This window comes from Macaca mulatta, chromosome 1, assembly GCF_049350105.2.
Source record: "Macaca mulatta isolate MMU2019108-1 chromosome 1, T2T-MMU8v2.0, whole genome shotgun sequence".
Lineage (NCBI taxonomy): Eukaryota > Metazoa > Chordata > Mammalia > Primates > Cercopithecidae > Macaca > Macaca mulatta.
The window spans coordinates 211,954,080-211,972,502 of record NC_133406.1 but is presented as its reverse complement, the minus strand read 5'-3'; the positions used below and the strand labels follow the sequence as shown (position 1 = coordinate 211,972,502).

The 18,423-nt window shown below is 40.9% G+C and overlaps 1 protein-coding gene and 1 long non-coding RNA gene across 51 annotated transcripts in view; both read left to right on the top strand.

The window, feature by feature from the left end:
* The window catches only part of EPB41 (erythrocyte membrane protein band 4.1), a 278,208-nt gene that overhangs the window by 73,238 nt on the left and 186,547 nt on the right, over positions 1-18,423 (top strand). The gene's annotated exons all lie outside the window — the stretch shown is intronic.
* On the top strand, positions 10,052-15,859 carry LOC144334735 (uncharacterized). Its single transcript, XR_013404900.1, has 2 exons — positions 10,052-10,341; positions 15,437-15,859. It is a non-coding gene; the product is annotated as an uncharacterized LOC144334735 (long non-coding RNA).

Below are 18,423 nucleotides of genomic sequence, written 5' to 3'. Positions count from 1 at the left end.
TGAAAATAAATTGGCTAGCTCTTTGAACTTTGGAGAACAGCAGCCAGTATAATTCAAGAAGTAGCTTGAAGAGACTTTAATATTCCCTATCTGCTAACTTCGTCAGCTTTCCACTAAGTCACCGTAAGTAAATATGCAATCTAGGTAGGAACTGAGAGCTTGATATCCAAATATTCTGTCTCTCCTTCCGGTCAAATTGCTATCCTTAAAAGTCTTTTTTTTTTTTTTGTCAAGGCAGGGTCTTGCTCTGTTGCCTAGGCTGGGATGCAATGGCATGATCTCGGCTCACTGCAACTTCTGCTTCCCGGATTCAAGCGATTCTTCCACCTCAGCCTCCCGAGTAGCTGGGACTACAGGCATGCACCAGCATGCCTGGCTAAATTTTGCATTCTTTGGTAGAGACGGGATTTCACCACGTTGGCCAGGCTGATCTGGAACTCCTGATCTCAAGTGATCCACCTGCCTCAGCCTCCCAGAGTGCTGGGATTACAGGCATGAGCCACAGCATCCAGCCCCAAAGTCCTTTCTATATAGAAATTCCAGAGACATTCTGGCATCATGCTTTTAAATTATTTACTGTTTTATTATTTTTATTATTTTATTATTGCAATTAAGAGCAGTTCTTTTTTTTTCTGATACGGAGTTTTGCTCTTATTGCCCAGGCTGAAGTGCAATGGTGTGATCTCGGCTCACCGCAACCTCCACCTCCCAGGTTCACGCGATTCTCCTGCCTCAGCCTGCCTAGTAGCTGGGATTACAGGCATGTGCCACCATGCCTGACTAATTTTGTATTTTTAGTAGAGACGAGGTTTCTCCATGCTGGTCAGGCTGGTCTTGAACTCCCGACCTCAGGTAATCTGCCTGCCTTGGCCTCCCAAAGTGCTGGGATTACAGGCATGAGCCACCGTGCCCGGCCAAGAGCAGTTCTCTTTTTTGCGAGTTATCTCTTATCCCCAAATTAAATCTATGTGGATTAAACTGTGATGGTTTATTGAATTGCTGCTCTCCCTCTTCTGTAGCTGACGACTCTTTGGGTCAGTTCCACCCAATTAATCTAGGCCCTCGACTCTCAGGGTGATCTCTACTTGTAGAGATTAAAATTGTTTCTAAGCTAAGTGGAGTAGAGCTTGGGTAAGGTTAAAGAAATCTTGGCAGGGTGGGTAGGAAGGGGCAAGATTATCTGTCTGATGGAATGGATAAGAAATATGACTGTAAGTTTATATTGATAAATTAGATTGGAATAGGCAATAGATGCTCTATTAAGATTATTTTCTATTATCTAATTCTATATTCAATAATTCTATTCTGTTATCTAGTATCTATTAATAGAGACAGGAACACCTCCATTTTTTTTGGAAATAGGTGGAGATAATCAAATAAGATTGGATATAATCTATACTCCTGTAGTTAATTGTTATTTATAGATGCAGCCTGATTCCATCCTCCACAAAGGTCACCCTAATGCAGATCAGCTTTTGGTAGGCCCTCTATTTGTTTGAATCCTAGCACTGGACACAACATAGATTGAGGTTTTGGTACTTTCTACATTAATATTCACTCAGAAAACTTTTGCCCATGCATTATATTTGTTATAATATCTGCATGAAACCATAAAAAAGTTACGATAGAAAAGTTTCGAGTGAGAAACTCCCAGTGATTTAACTATATTAAAGCATAGGATTATTTTATTTTTATTTATTTATTAATTTTATGAGACAGGGTCTTACTCCCGTCACCCAGGCTGGAGTGCAGTGGTGTGATCATGGCTCACTGCAGCATCAGCTTTCCAGGCTCAGGTGATCTTCCCACCTCAGCCTCCTGAGTAGCTGGAGCTACAGGCTCCACACCTGGCTAATGTTTTATATTTTTAGAGACTGGGTTTTGCCATCTTGACCAGACTAGTCTTGAACTCCTAGGCTCAAGAAATCTGCCTGTCTTGGCTTCCCAAAGTGCTGGGATTACAGGTGTGAGCCATAGCGCCTGGCCTATTTTAATTTTTAAAAATTTATATGGGAGTCTCTCTATGTTGCTGAGGTTGCTGTTGAACCCCTGGGCCCAAGTGATCCTCCTGTCTCAGTCACCCAAATAGCTGGGACTACAGGTGTGTGCCATCACATCTAGCTAATAGAGTTATTTTGAATTGGTTAAATTTAAGCCTGTAAACCATAAGTATAATATAAATGTATATTTTTGGTGATTTACGAATACATAGTATTAGGCCAAGGTTTAGTTGTGATTGACGCACAGCTATTAGTACTTACATATATTCTTAAGTAATCCTATTAAATCATTTTAACACAATGGGATCTTAATGGCATATCTTTAAACATATCTTATAAAGAAATGCTGCCTTAACTAAGATGCCAAGCACGTATTTTAATTTACCAATTAGAAGTTCTACATGTATTCAAGTGAAGAGTGTTTCACCTTAATAATACATTTCACACAGATTGTTGAAATTCATCCCATTCCCCCTTCCCTCCCCAGTTTTTGGCCATATGGACACAGGCAGGACTCTCAAGAGTGCCAAGGATTTAAGCCCTCAAATTTTACCTGCCAACCATTTCAGCATGCAATAGGGACACATGGAAGGCAGCTTAAAGTAAAGGCTTTTAAAAATTTTTTGCTACCACCCACTTGCTGTTTCTTGCCCTTTTCTCTTTTTTTAATGATTCAGAGGATCGACACTGTTGCCAGCTTACTACCTGCAGTCTTTCTAATCTTGATGGTATTATGTAATTATATAAACCTTTTGCATGGTGTCATATGATATTGTATATATGTCTTCCTACACATGTGTCTTTAGAGTAATTTCTTTCCATCTGGTGTTGAAAATGAGCTCTTTGTGAGGTTATTTTTAAATCTTCAAGCTTTCTGGCATCCTCAACACTTGAAATAACACAATTGCTTTTGGAGGCAAGAAAATCCACATAGTATACTTTGTGATTTTTCCAGTGAAAATGTAAATAGTATTTTATTTATAAAATTAATTTTATATCTATCTATCTATCTATCTATCTATCTATCTATCTATATATATATATATTTTTTTTTTTTGAGATGGAGTCTCTCTGTCACCCAGGCTAGAGTGCAATGGCACGATCTTGGCTCACTGCAACCTCTGCCTCCCAGGTTGAAGGAATTTTCCTGCCTCAGCCTCCTAAGTAGCTGGGATTACAGGCAGGTGCCACCACGCCCAGCTAATTTTTGTATTTTTAGTAGACATGGGGTTTCACCGTGTTGGTCAGGATGGTCTTGAACTCCTAATCTCGTGATCTGCCTGCCTTGGCCTCCCAAAGTGATGGGATTACAGGCGTGAGCCACCATGCCTGGCCTATAAAATTATATTTTATATTTAGATAGTCTCCAGATAATTGTGTTAGGTTGGAAATAGTTGTTGCCAAGTAAATAAAGTAAAGGAGAGCTACTTAAGGGAAAGGAGACCAAGAATAAGAAACCTGGTAGAGAAAAGAGGTTTTAAAGATATCTTCTTCTCTGAAGATTTATTGTTATCTTCTTATCCTCTGTCTCATTCTGTTGCCCAGGCTGGAGTGCAGTGGGGCAATCATGGCTCACTCTAACCTTGAACTCTTGGGCACAAGCAGTCCTCCCACCTCAGCCTTCTGAGTATCTGGGACTACAGGTACATGCCACCATGCCCCACCAATTTTAAAAACTTTTCTTAGAGGCAGGAATTTTTTTTGTGTGTGTGATGGAGTCTTACTCTGTTGCTCAGGCTGGAGCTATCTCAGCTCACTGCAACCTCTGCCTCCTGGGTTCAAGCAATTCTTCTGCCTCAGCCTCCCCAAGTACCTGGGACTACAGGTGTGTGCCACCATGCTCAGCTAATTTTTGTATTTTTTAGTAGAGTCGGGGTTTCACCATATTGGCCAGGCTGGTCTCGAACTCCTGACCTCATGATCCACCCACCTCGGCCTCCCAAAATGCTGGGATTACAGGCGTGAGCCACTGTGCCCAGCCTGAGACGATCTTACAATGTTGCCCAGCCTGGTCTCAAGAGATCCTCCTGACTTGGCCTCACAAAGTGTTGGGATTATAGGTGTGAGCCAACACACTTGGCCGTGATGCACTGTTTGATTCTGATAATCGGGTATGTGTAATTAGCCTTAAAACCTTTTTCTTTCTTTCTTTCTTTTTTTTTTTTTGAGACGGTGTCTCACTCTGTCACCCAGGCTGGAGTGCAGTGATGGGATCTTGGCTCAGTGCAATCTCCACCTGCCGGATTCAAGTGATTCTCCTGCCTCAGCCTCCCAAGTAGCTGGGATTACAGGCGTGTGCCACCACACCCGGCTAATTTTTGTATTTTAGTAGAGACAGGGTTTCACTGTGTTGGCCAGGCTGGTCTCGAACTCCTGACCTCAGGTGATCTACCTGCCTTGGCCTACCAAAGCGCTGGGATTAGAGGTGTGAGCCACCGCACTTGGCAACCCTTTTATTTCTTAACAGTAGATTGATATATCCTCTAGCTTACTAAGTAACCTTTGAATTTTTATTATTTCTTTAACTGTAATATAAAAAGCTGATCTTTTATTAAGTGCCATTCCATCTCCTAAAGATGATGCCTATAATGATTAAATAGTAAAGGTCAGAGTCATCTACTTAGCAAGATTTACCCAATAAGTCTTTTTTTCTCCAGATGCCATTTTTGTTGACTTATCCTTGCTAGTTGTATTATCTCTGACCGTTAATGAACACTGGTTAACAAGAAATGTTCAGTATTTCATGTATTCTCTCTGATATTTTGTAAGATCGAAAAGACTAGCATTGGGATGAATAATTGCATAATGATCATAGAATCATATTTAAATAAATATACTAAATAATATATAACTAAAGGGCAAGTTTTTTTGTTTTTTTGAAAAAATTTTTATTATGCATACTGTAGTAGGCAGCCTTTATTATGGCCCCCAATTTTCTCTGCCTCCTAGTATGCATACCCTTAGTGTAATTTCCTCCCCTTGAGTGGGGGCTAGTGAATAGAATACAGCAAAAGTGATGGAATGTCACTTCTAAGATTAGGTTATAAAATACTGTGGCTTCTCTCTTGGGATTCTGGCTCTCTCCCTCTCCCTGGGACCACTAGCTACCATATCCTGAGAACACTCAGGCAGCCTGTAGAGATGTCCATGTGGTAAAAAAATGAGGTCTGTCAGTAAGCTTGGATGCAGATCTTTGGTGTGAGTGATCTTGGAAGCAGATTCTCCAGGCAGAGTTGAGCCTTGAGATGAATGCAAATGCAGTAGACAGCTTTACTACAGCTTCATGAAAACCCCTGGCTGGGTACGTGGCTCACGCCTGTAATCCCAGTACTTTGGGAGGCCAAGGTGGGTGGATCACCTGAGGTCAGGAATTCGAGACCTGTCTTGTCAACATGGCGAAACCCTGTCTCTACTAAAAATACAAAAGTTAGCTGGGTATGGTGTTGCACACCTGTAGTCCCAGCATACTTGGGAGGCTGAGGCAGGATAATGGCTTGATCCTGAGAGGCGGAGGTTTAGTGAGCTAAGATTGTGCCACTGCACTCCAGCTCTGGGTGACAGAGTGAGACTACATCTCAGGAAAAAAAAAAAAAAAAAAAAGACCCCGAGCCAAAGTCACCTAGCTAAGTCATGCCTGGATTCTTCATCCACAGAAACTGTGCAATAATAAATGCTTGTTGTTTTAAGCCACCATGTTTTGGGGGGTAATTTACTATATAGTAATAGATAACTAAAACATCTACCACTTATTCATGTAATAAATACTTACTGATTGTTCACTATTTAGAAGGCACTATCATAAGTACATTGGGACATAGCAGTGAATAAATTAGAGGTGTCTGTTCTTGTGCAGCTTATTTCTTTTTCTGGGACAGGTTCCTTCTCTATTGCCCAGGGGTGGTCACAGCTCACTGCAGCCTCAACCTCCTGGGCTCAAGCAGTCCTCCCACCTCAGCCTCCTGAGGAGCTGAGACTACAGGCACACACCACTATGCCTGGCTAATTTTTTTTTTTTTTTGAGATGAAGTCTCGCTCTGTTGTCCAGGCTGGAGTGCAGTAGCGTGATCTTGGCTTACTGCAACCTCTGTCTCCTGAGTTCAAGCGATTCTCCTGCCTCAGCCTCCTGAGTAGCTGAGACTACAAGCACTCACCACCATGCCTGGCTCATTTTTGTAGTTTTAGTAGAGGCAGGGTTTCACCATATTGGCCAGGCTGGTCTCGAACTCCTGACCTTGTGATCCGCCCACTGTGGTCTCTCAAAGTGCTGGGATTACAGGCATGAGCCACTGCGCCTGGCCATCCTGGCTAATTTTTAAATGAAATTTTTTTGTAGGAATGGGGTCTCCATATGTTGCCCATTCTGGTTTTGAACTCCTGGGCTCAAGTAGTCTCTTGCCTTGGCCTCCCAAAGTGCTGGGATTATAGATATGAGCTACCACATCCAGCCTGGAGCTTACATTTTAGTGGTAGAGGATAAATAATAAATGTATAAATCGGTGATAGAACATAAGACATCAGATTTTAGTGAGGATCAGGGAAAGTAGAACGGAAGACAATGAGGCAGGTGGGGTGTACATTTTAGATAAGGGTGATATTTCTGATAAGGTGACATTGGAGCAGAGTCCTAAATGGAGTAAGACAGTGAGCTGTACAGGTATCTGGGGAAGAGTATCCCAGGCAGAAGAACAAAACGCACAAAAGTTAAGTGGGTTTGGTGTGTATGAGAAACATTGATCCAGCATGTTGGGTCAAAATGATCTAGGGAAAAATAGTAGGAGTTTAATTCAGAGAGGTCATAGGTAGGAGAAGGAGCAAATCATTGTAGTGCCTTATTGACTGTGTTGATGACTTCGCATTTTATTCGGAGACAGGAGTTCTTGGGAGGATTTTGAGCAGAGGAAAGACACGATTCTTCATTTAATACATATTAAGGGAGCAGGACTCTGTGTTTTATATGTGATCACAAAAATATGAAAGATGGGGTTCATGCCTGTAATCCCAGCATTTTGGGAGGCCGATGTGGGAGGCTGCTTGAGCCCAGGAGTTTGAGACCAGCCTGGGCAATATAGCAAGTCCCTCGTCTCAAAAAAAAATTATATTCCAGACGTGGTGGCTCATGCCTGTAATCCCAGCACTTTGGGAGGCTGAGGCAGGTGGATCACCTGAGGTCAGAAGTTCAAGGCCAGCCTGGCCAAACATGGTGAAATCCCATCTCTACTTAAAAAAAAATGCAAAAATTACAATTCAAGATGAGATTTGGGTGGGGGGATACAGAGCCAAACCATATCACCTCACTTCTAATCATTCTGTAATATAGGTATGATACAAATACATATCTTTTAAGGTTGTTTTGATGATTAAATGGCTTAATATATGAAATACTTAGAACAGTGCCCAGCACCGAATAAATGTTACCCATTGTTATTTTTGCATTTAATCTTCATCACAGCTCTTTGGAGTAGGTATTAACCCAGCCAAAAGTTCAGTAACGTGTCCAAAGTTACACAACTAGCAAGTGAAAATTCGCTTCAAACCCAGTATTTTTTACAACTATACCTTTACTTTTGTCCATGAGTGGGTGGGGAAGGAGAGATTTGGATCTTCTTCTGTCAAAGCCAATGATTTCTTACTAATTGTGATCTTGTGAAAGTACTTTTCAACACTTCAGTTTCTTCTGTAGAATAACCATAATACATTGCAGAGAACCTATAGAATAATAAAAACAAACCTTGTAGTGTGCCTGTCAGAAGTCCTCAATAAATGTTAGTTCCCTTTTCCCTTTGATAAAATCTGACCTCATGGAGATGGGAGAGACTAATCTTCCATTGAGAATAATTTTTACATCTTGACTTATGCATTTTTCTACTTAAATTGGATATGTCTAATGATTATTATATATAAACATATGTAATATAGCTGCACCTGGTTTTGTCTAGTGGTGATCTTTGGATTTGATCCAGACTTACACTGTAACATTTTTATGCCTGAGTATTCTAAAGACCCATTTCATAGCAAGTCTGGCTTCAGAGCTTTATTTCCGGTTGGGTAGAACACAGTCATGTGGTTGATGTCTCCATTGTTGCTTTTATCTTTTGCAGCAGATGTGAAAGTAAACATACAAGGTTGAAAAACAGGAAGGGGTTTGAGTTGGGAGGGTGTTTTTGAAAGGGGAACTTGTATACAAGTGACCTGCAATCTGAAGTGTAGCTTTTAGCAGTTACAGAAAGATATACCTTATTGTCTTAAAGTAAATAAAATGGCAAGTGATTTTGCAGTTTAATGAATTCATGAATTTACATATATTTTTGCTTTTATACATTTTGGAGACGTGCATACTGTGTTCCTCTTTTTGATTGAAACCGAGAACTGATGAATTCACCCCAATTCTGGGTTCTTTTTACCTGTGAAAAAAAATTTTCAATAAGGAAACATGGAGTTTTTTTGTTGTTGGTGTTGGATATCTGTTCTAATATCATTATATTTGGACTTCTCAAAAGCCAAAACATAAGACCACATTTTTCTACTTGGCTCTATGATCCTTATTCCTAAGGAAGGGAATTAACACATACTGAATGCATCAGATATTACTCTCCATATATACTAATTAATTTAAATATTTCTGTCTTTTACATCCAATCTACAATGAGTTTTTATTGCTTTGATGAAATCCCTCCCTCCCCCTTCTTTCCTCTCGTCTCTTCCTTTCTCCTTCTCCTCTTAAATGATTCTCTGGCTGAACAATTTTCTATTAATAGTATATTTGGGAGGCAGTATGATGTAACAAAGGATATGGGATTTGGAGTCAGACCTGGATTTACAGTAAGGTTTTGTTTTTGATAGGGAAAAACTGCTTTCTATCTCAATAAATAAAAGCCAGGGTCCCACAGAGCTGGCTTTAGAAGGAGATTCTGAGCATGGGGTGGAGTAATTGGGGCTCACAGCAAGGACTTTTGTTCCTAAAGATTCACTTTCCCCTGGGGAATCCCTTGCTGACCTCAGAGGTGCTGCTTTCTTTTAATTTTCTGCCCCAGAGGAGAGTCTTCTCTTAATACTCCTGCAGAACACAGCTGAGACCAGGCTGTAGCATCTGGTATGTTACCAAAGGCTCAAGGATGAAAAAGGGAAATAAGTACAGAGTTACTAGTATGCTTCTGTAATATCTGGCTCACAAGATAAAACACACACCTCTGTAATTTGTGGTCTTCTAGTGGGATACCTCCCTTACTTGACTCACAACACATGTGTTTGCTAGTGGCAGAAGCCGTCTTTACCTCTGCTACTTGGGAGTGCCTCCAGCATATCCAGATTTCTCTAAATACAGAGAAGGTCCAGAAGAAAAAAAAAAGTCTTTATCTTACCAGCCTGTGATTATATCTGATACAGGCCCCACTTTCATGTGATCAACACCAGGTCTATATAACCCTTAGGGGAGACCACAGTTACCCACAGAATGTCTAATTACCATTCACAGAAGAGAAACACAAACAGTACAGGGGTGTTAGGGTAGTGGTAGGGAGGCCTTCCTTTTACCGTTTGCCACAGATCATATAATCTCTGATTATAGCTCCATAACTTGGAACAAAATAGCTCTCAGTAAATACTCCCTTCCGGTTCTTCTAATCTTAAGACCATTTGATACCTGAGAAAACCACTGTTTAGTTTGTTGCAGTTTTATTTCTGAGAGTTTTGTTTGAGGAGATTCTAGTACTTAATCAGGTCCCAAGTTAGGTTGAGGAAAGTGGTGATAAAGGTAGGTTGGTGTGATCAAGATGGAACACCTGGTGCCTAGAGCAGGCTGAGTTTAAATGTTAAAGGGAGTGTCCTTTGTAACATATAACATTAATTATGGAATAACTAGGTTACTGATTCAAGGTTCTTGGAATTGTTTCTAAGGAACAGTGCAATACAGTCATAAATGTGCAATGGAGTCATAAATGTGGTTTAGAATCCTGGCTGTGGTACTGACCGCTGCGTGTCTTTATGCAAGTTACACATTCTCCCTGCTTCTCAGTTTATCTGTTAAATTTGTATAACATTTAACATGATATACCTACCTTTTAGAACTGCTGAAATGATCAGAAATAATATGTAATATGCTTAACATAGTACCTGTCGCATAATGTGCTCTTAATGAATGGGAACTAATTATTATTTTAAATGATGTTCCTTTTTTTTTTTGAGACTGAGTCTCACTCTGTCACCCAGGCTGGGGTGCAGTGGCTCAATCTTGGCTCACTGTAACCTCCGCCTCCCAGGTTCAAGCAATCCTCCTGCCTCAGACCCCCTAGTAGCTGGGATTATAGGCACATGCCACCATGCCCTGCTAATTTTTGTATTTTTAGTAGAGACCAGGTTTCACCATGTTGGCCAGGCTGGTCTCCAACTCCTGACCACAGGTGATCCACCCAACTCGGCCTCCTGAAGTATTGGGATTACAGGCGTGAGCCACCGCGCCCAGTCCCCGAACCCTTTTTTATTATGTTCTCACTGTTTAGCTGTATTCCTTCTTGCTAAAGTAGACAATGTCATTGCAAATCAATCTCTGTTTTTCTTTTTTTTTTTTTTTTTTTGAGACAGAGTCTCGTTCTGTCACCCAGGCTGGAGTGCAGTGGCCGGATCTCGGCTCACTGCAAGCTCTGCCTCCCGGGTTTACGCCATTCTCCTGTCTCAGCCTCCCGAGTAGCTGGGACTACAGGCGCCCACCACCTTGCCCGGCTAGTTTTTTGTATTTTTTTTAGTAGACACGGGGTTTCACCGTGTTAGCCAGGATGGTCTCGATCTCCTGACCTCGTGATCCGCCCGTCTCGGCCTCCCAAAGTGCTGGGATTACAGGCATGAGCCACTGCGCCCGGCCAATGACTTTGTAATATTTTCGATAGAGACAGCACAAAGATAATTCAGTCTTCCTTTTAGCTTGGTGGCCTTGGCAGGGGCCAGTACAAATGAGGGCCCTGAGTTTAAGTTTATTTTAACAGTAAATCTACTTCTGCACAGTAAGTAATCTTAAGAGATGAACCAAGAGGTTGTAATATGCCTAGTCTCTTATTTTAAGCATTTATTGCAATTGTTTGGTTGTTATAAGTTGCTTCATGTGAATCATTTTCTTGGATTTAATGTTCAACTAGAAACTTGTAGTTTTTTTTTTTTTTTTTTTTTTTTTTTAGACAGTCTTGCTCTGTTTCCCAGGCTGGAGTGCAGTGGCACTATTTTGGCTCACTGCAACCTCTGCCTCCCGAATTCAAGTGATTCTCCTGCCTCAGCCTCCCGAGTAGCAGGGATTACAGGTGGGTGCCACCACACCTGGCTAATTTTTGTATTTTTAGTAGAGATGGAGTTTCGCCATGTTGGCCAGGCTGATCTCTAACTCTTGACCTCAGGTGATCCACCCTCCTTGGCCTCCCAAAGTGCTGGGATTCCAGGCATGAGCCATCGTGCCTGGCCTGTATATTTTTATATCTTTTCTTCCAGGAACCAAAGCTGCTGCTGCTGCTTTTTTTTTTTTTTTTTCACACTTCCCTTCCTACCTCCCTTAAAAAAAAGCAGATATCTTTTTTTCCCAAATAATTCATGTTAGTGTTAATGTGGAGATAAAAAACAGGCCAAACTAGTTGTGTATTTTCAGTCTAAGATCTTTCTCCTCTGTTAAGTTTCAGACTAAATATTCTCTTTTTTTCAGGCTCTCAGTACATTTTCTCTTCCATGTCAACTCTAATTTTCTTCATCTCTTCTTTTGGTAGTGAAAATCATGTAGAATATTAAAAGACCATATGCTCTGCAAATCACTTAGAAGCAAACTTCCTCCATGAGAGTATGGCCTTAGTATCTGTCATTAATATTATTCGTTGTTTTATTTTTGGGGTAGCTTTCTAGAGGTCAAGTGTTTAAGTAGGACAGAGAAATATGAGAAGTTAGTGACAGAAGAACTAAAGCTTTTTTGCAAGATATTCTTGTTTTACAAAGAAACGTATCGACATTTTGTTAGATTTTTAAATACCTCAGTTGACAATTTAAATGTTGAGAGCACAATACTGTTAGTATTGTGAACATATTTGAGTTGAATATATTTGGTATATTTAGTTTGTATATTTAATTAATTAATTAATTTTTTTGAGATGCAGTCTTGCCCTGTCGCCCAGGCTGGAGTGCAGTGGCGCGATCTTGGCTCACTGCGAGCTCTGCATCCCGGGTTCACGCCATTCTCCTGCCTCAGCCTACCTACTAGCTGGGACTACAGGCACCCGCCACCACGCCCGGCTAATTTTTTGTATTTTTTGTAGAGACGGGGTTTCACCGTGTTAGTCAGGATGGTCTTGATCTCCTGACCTGGTGATCCGCCCGCCTCGGCCTCCCAAAATGCTGATATTATAGGTATGAGCCACCGCGCCTGGCCATAACTTTTGAATTTTGAAGTCTAATTTAGAGAAAAAATTTTGATTGTTTTTGGTGTCGTATGTAAGAAATCATTGCCTAAATCAAAATCATGAAAATTTACACCTATCTTTCTTCTAGGAATTTTATGTTAGCTCTTACCTTCATATCTTTGATCCATTTCAAATTAAGTTTTTTATACGATGTGAGACAAGGGTCTGTCTGGATTCACTCACTTGCAGGTGGATGTCCAGTTGTCCCAGCATTATATGTTGAAATGACTTTCCTTTCCTCCATTGAATTGTCTTGGCACCCTTGTTGCAACCAACTGGACATAGATGTATGAGTTTATTTCTGGCCTCTCAGTTCCATTCCATTGATCTACATGTTTATCCTTATGCTGGTACCACATTGTCTTGATTACTGTAAGTTTGTAGTAAGCTTTGAAATTGGTAACTTTGAGTCCTCTAACTGTGATCTTATTTTTCAGCATTATTTTGGCTGTTCTGGCTATCCCTTGTATTTCCATATGAATTTTAGCATCGGTTTTGTCCATTTTTGTGAAAAAGGCAGTTGGGATTTTGATATCGACTGCATTGAATCTGTAGATTTGGGAATATTGCCATCTTAACAATATGAAGTCTTCTAATCTATGAACATGGGATTCTTTCCACTTATTTAGGTCTTCCTTAATTTCTTTCATTGATGGTTTATAGTTTGCAATGCAAGTCTTGTACTTTGTTTAAGTATTTCATTATTTTGCATGCTAAATGGAATTTTAAAAATTTTAATTTTCAGATTATTTATTGCAAATGTATAGAAATACAGTTGATTTTTTATTTATTTATTTATTTAGAGATAGTATCTGGCTGTGTCATCCAGGCTGGAGTGCAGTGGTGTGATTTTTGCTCACTGCAAACTCTGCTTCCTGGGCTCAAGCAAACCTCCCACCTCAGCCTCCTGAGTGGCTGGGACCATAGGCATGTGCCACCACACCTGGCTAATTTTACAATTTTTCTTAGAGACTAGGTTTTGCCATATTGCCTAGGCTGGTCTCAAACTCCTGGGCTCAAGTGCTGGGATTACAGGCATGAGCCACCACAACTGGCCTGATTTTTCTTTTTCTTTTTTTTTTTTTTTGAGACGGAGTCTCGCTCTGTCGCCCAGGCTGGAGTGCAGTGGCGCGATCTCGGCTCACTGCAAGCTCCGCCTCCCGGGTTCACGCCATTCTCCTGCCTCAGCCTCCCGAGTAGCTGGGACTACAGGCGCCCACAACCGCGCCCGGCTAATTTTTTGTATTTTTTAGTAGAGACGGGGTTTCACTGTGGTCTCGATCTCCTGACCTTGTGATCCGCCCGCCTCGGCCTCCCAAAGTGCTGGGATTACAGGCGTGAGCCACGGCGCCCGGCCCTGATTTTTCATTGTTGATCTTGTAACCTGCAAACTTGGTGAACTTGCTTGTTTAAACTAGTAGTATTTTTTTGTGTGGATTCCTTATAATTTTCTATTTACAAGATCATGTCATCCGCAAATAGGGATAGTTTTACTTTTTCTTTCCAATCTGGATACTTTTTATTTATTTCTTTTCTGGGCCTAATTGCCCTGGCTAGAATAGCCAGTGCAATGTTGAATAGAAGTGGTAAGAGTAGACATTCTAGTCTTATTCCTCATGTTTGGATAAAAACCCTCAGCCTTTCTCTGTATGTTGTTACAGGATGTATTGATGTCAGCTGTGGATTTTTTTTAGACACTTTTTATCAGGTTGAGGAAATTCCTTTCTATTCCTAGTTTGTTAAGTGTTGTTTATCATGAAAGGATGTTGGTATTTTCAAATACTTTTTTTGTGTCTATTGAGATGATCACATGGATTTTGTCCTTTATTCTATTGGTGTGGTGTATTACATTGATTGACTTTTGTATGTTAATCCAATCTTGCATTCCTGGGATAAATTTCATTTGGTCATGGTATATAATCCTTTTTTATAGCCACTGGATTTGGTTTGTTAGTATTTTGTTGAGGGTTTTTGTGTCTATATTTACTTTTTTTTAAAATTTTTTTTATTTTTTTGAGATGGAGTCTTGGCTGCCCAGGCTGGAGTGCAGTGGCACAATCTTTGGCTCATTGCAATGACCTTCTCCCGGGTTCAGGCGCTTCTCCTGGCTCAGCCTCCCGAGTAGCTGGGATTACAGGCACTCGTCACCACACCTGGCTAATTTTGTATTTTTAGTAGAGACAGGGTTTCACCATGTTGGCTAGGGTAGTCTAGAACTCCTGACCTCACGTGATCCGCCCACCTCTGCCTCTCAAAGTGCTGAGATTACAGGCATGAGCCATCGCACCCGGCCTCAAGCACTTTTTAAAGATCTTAATATTTTTCTTGTAGTTTTGAATCAGAATGCCCTAGTATCAGTTATCTATTGCTACACAATCACCTCAAAACTTAATGATCTAAAATAATAGCTATTTTATTTTTTATGATTCTGTGAATCAGGATTTTGGGCAGGGCTCTGTGAAAATGACTTATTTCTGATCCATGTGATAGAAACTAGGGCAGCTTATCAGTTTCACGTGGTGTAAGTTACAGTGGCTGGGCTGGAGCTGGAGGATCCAGTATGGCCTTACTTTGATATCTGGTGCCTCAACTTGGATGCTTCAGTCATCTGGGAGCTGGCTTGAGAAGGCTGGTCCTTATTCATGACTGTAACACTTGATAGGAGGAGTTGTTGGTAGCCATCTTTGTAGCTAAACTACCAGAGCTCTTAAACAAATCTGTACATTGGGGAGAAAACTTAAATCTTGATTTTAAATGACTGTTTTGGGCATATACTTTCGGAATAATTATTAGAAGTGCCTTGATTAAACTAAGATAACTAGCATTAAAATATATCATACGAAATCAGATAGTAAAGTGTTTCTTGGGAAATGGTTGAAGTAACCAGTTTTGATGTTATGTTTGATAGGTGCAAAAATTAGTATTTTGTCAGGGGCGGTGGCGAAATCCCAGCATTTTGGGAGACTGAGGTGGGCGGATCACCTGAGGATGGGAGTTTGAGACCAGGCTGGTCAGCGTGGTGAAACCCTGTCTCTACTAAAAATACAAAAATTAGCCAGGCGTGGTGGCGGGTGCCTGTAACCCAGCTACTCTGGAAGCTGAGGCAGGAGAATCCGTTGAACCTGGGAGGTGGAGGTTGCAGTGAGCCGAGATCGTGCCATTGCACTCCAGCCTGGGCTACAGAGCGAGACTCCATCTCAAAAAGAAAAAAAAAAATTAGTATTTCTTGGAAATCAAGTCTGTTGGGGAAACTGTTCTAGACTGGTTGCAATTATATTTAATTTTGAGGTGAGTTATCCTAGTCCTAAGTAGGGAAACAAAAACATCCAGAGTCGGGATGTATATTGTGTGACCAAAAGAAAATGTTTACAATTGTCTGACATGTTATATGCCAGAAAATATGCATTAGGATATCCATTGTGGTGTTTGATAAGAAAATGAAAGCATTGACATTTACTTTTCTTACTGGGGACTTTTCATGTCTGAAAGTCTTAATCACCTATTTATTACCTTGAGGTACAGGGTATGGAAAGCACATAAAAAAATCACTAGGTGGTGAATTTGGCTTTCAGAACATATTTCACAGTATTAAACAGAATATCACATTATCATCACGTTTAATGTGAAGTCAAATATGAAGAAGGGCCAGGCTCAGTGGCTTATGCCTGTAATCCTAGCACTTTGGGAGGCTCAAGTGGGTAGATCGCTTGAGCTCAGGAGTTCCAGATTAGCCTCCTGAGACCTGTCTCTACAAAAAAAAAAAAAAAAAAAAAAAAAAAAAGCTAGGTATGGTAGTGCTTTCCTGTAGTCCCAGCTGCTCAGGAGACTCAGGTATGAAGATTGCTCGAGACTGGTAGGTCAAGACTACAGTGAGCTGCGATCGCACCACTGCTCTCCAGCCTGGGTGGCAGAGTGAGACCTCATCTCAAAAATAATGGGGAAGAATGAGGTGTAAGTCCAACGAGGTATAATAGTTCTAGGCAGGTTTTGTAAGATGAGTATCCTTTGGAAGAAGAAATGTTTTTCTGTGAATTTTTACTGAGTCATAAGAGATATTTGTCAAATGTTACCTAAGCTGTAGTACTAATTTATTAACAGTTTTTCTGCAAAGAAAATCCATAGAAATAAGTGATTTAAAATGCTTTCTCAGGCCAGGCGCAGTGGCTCATGCCTGTAATCCCAGCACTTTGGGAGGCCGAGGGGGGCGGATCACCTGAGGTCGGGAGTTCCAGACCAGCCTGACCAACATGGAGAAACCCCATCTCTACTAAAAATACAAAATTAGCAGGGTGTGGTGGCGCATGCCCGTAATCCCAGCTACTGGGGAGGCTAAGGTGGGGTAATCACTTGAACACAGAAGGTGGAGGTTGCGGAGAGCCGAGATGGTGCCATTGCACTCTAGCCTGGGCAACAAGAGTGAAACTCCATCTCAAAAAAAAAAAAAAAAAAATGCTTTCTCCCCTGACTTTACAAGTACTATGAAGTTTTAGAAAATTTGTGGAGTTGTAGAAAATTTGAACAATAAAGTATAAAGACCAAAACTAAAAATTACCCATAATCCTGTTAATGATAATACTATAAACAATTTGATGTTCCTTCTTTATTTTTATAAATTTTTTATTTGAAAAAGTACAGAGATAACAAAAACAAAAATGTTTTTCCTATTTTCACAGTCAGCACAGCACTTTTGACACCAGATGTGTGGGGTGGTTTTTCCCACACACTAACCAAGCAATTCTCCAAAGGATACCAGCTGGGAGTCTTATGTAATTCACTTCAATTCTGACACTATCTACCTGGAGATAGCATCAGATCCCACAGGTTGAGGGCTCAGTCCCACAAGACTGTCTCTCATATCAGCTGCTATTCACAAGACCCAGGTTGTGACCTGTGCTTCTGACCAACTGACTCCAAATTGGGGTTCCCACAACCCCCTCTTTGGGTTCAATCAGTTTCCTAGAAGGGCTTGCAGAACTCAGGGAAACACTTTAATTATGTTTACCCATTTGTTATAAAGAATATTACAAAGAATACAGATGAACAGCCATGTTGAAGAAATGCATAGGGCAAGGTATGGGGGGAAAGGACATGGAGCTAGCTACCTTGCCCTCTCTGGGCACACCAACCTCCAGGATCTTACGTGTGTTCAGCAGTCCAGAAGCTTTCTGAACCAGTCCTTTTGATTCTTCATGGAGGCTTCATTATGTCCTGATTGGTTACATCATTGGGCATTGGTGATTAGCTCAACCTAAAGCTCCTTTCCCCTCCCTGGAGATCATGTGAAGGCAGCACTGAAAGTTCTATCCCTCTAATCACATGGTTGGTTCCCCTGGCAACCAGCCCCCATCCTAAGGCTATCCTGGAGCCCCAGCCATCACTCAATTCATTAGTATTCACAGAGACACAGCACTTTGGAGATTCCAAGGGTTTTAGGAACTATGTGCCAGGACCAGCGACCAAATACATATTTCTTACTATATCACAATATCACGTGAGGTAATATGGAGCTTTGAGGATTTCATTCCTCTATCTCCACCCCCCCAACGTTTTGATTCCATTGGAAAATCTTAACTTTGTTGTTTTAAATTGTAATAGGAATATTAACTCAATTTATTGGAAGAAAAAAGATAAGAAAAAGTTCTTCCCCTACTTATATACCAGGACTGTGGGTTTCAGCTCTGGCCAGTGGAACAAGCAAAATATGTTAATTTGGTAAAAATTTCCGTAATAACAGTTCCTTTGATTCTAAGGAAGAAAAAAGATTTCAAAACTAATCCAGTGAAAAAATGTGTAAAAGATTTGAATAGACATTTCTCAAAAGAAGACATACAAATGACAAACAGGCATATGAAAAGGTGCTCAGCATCACTGATCATCAGAGAAATGCAAATCAAAACTACAGTGAGGCTGGGCGCTGTGGCTATGCCTGTAATCCTAGTACTTTGGGAGGCCGAGATGGGTGGATCACCTTAAGTCAGGAGATCGAGACCCAGCGTGGTGGC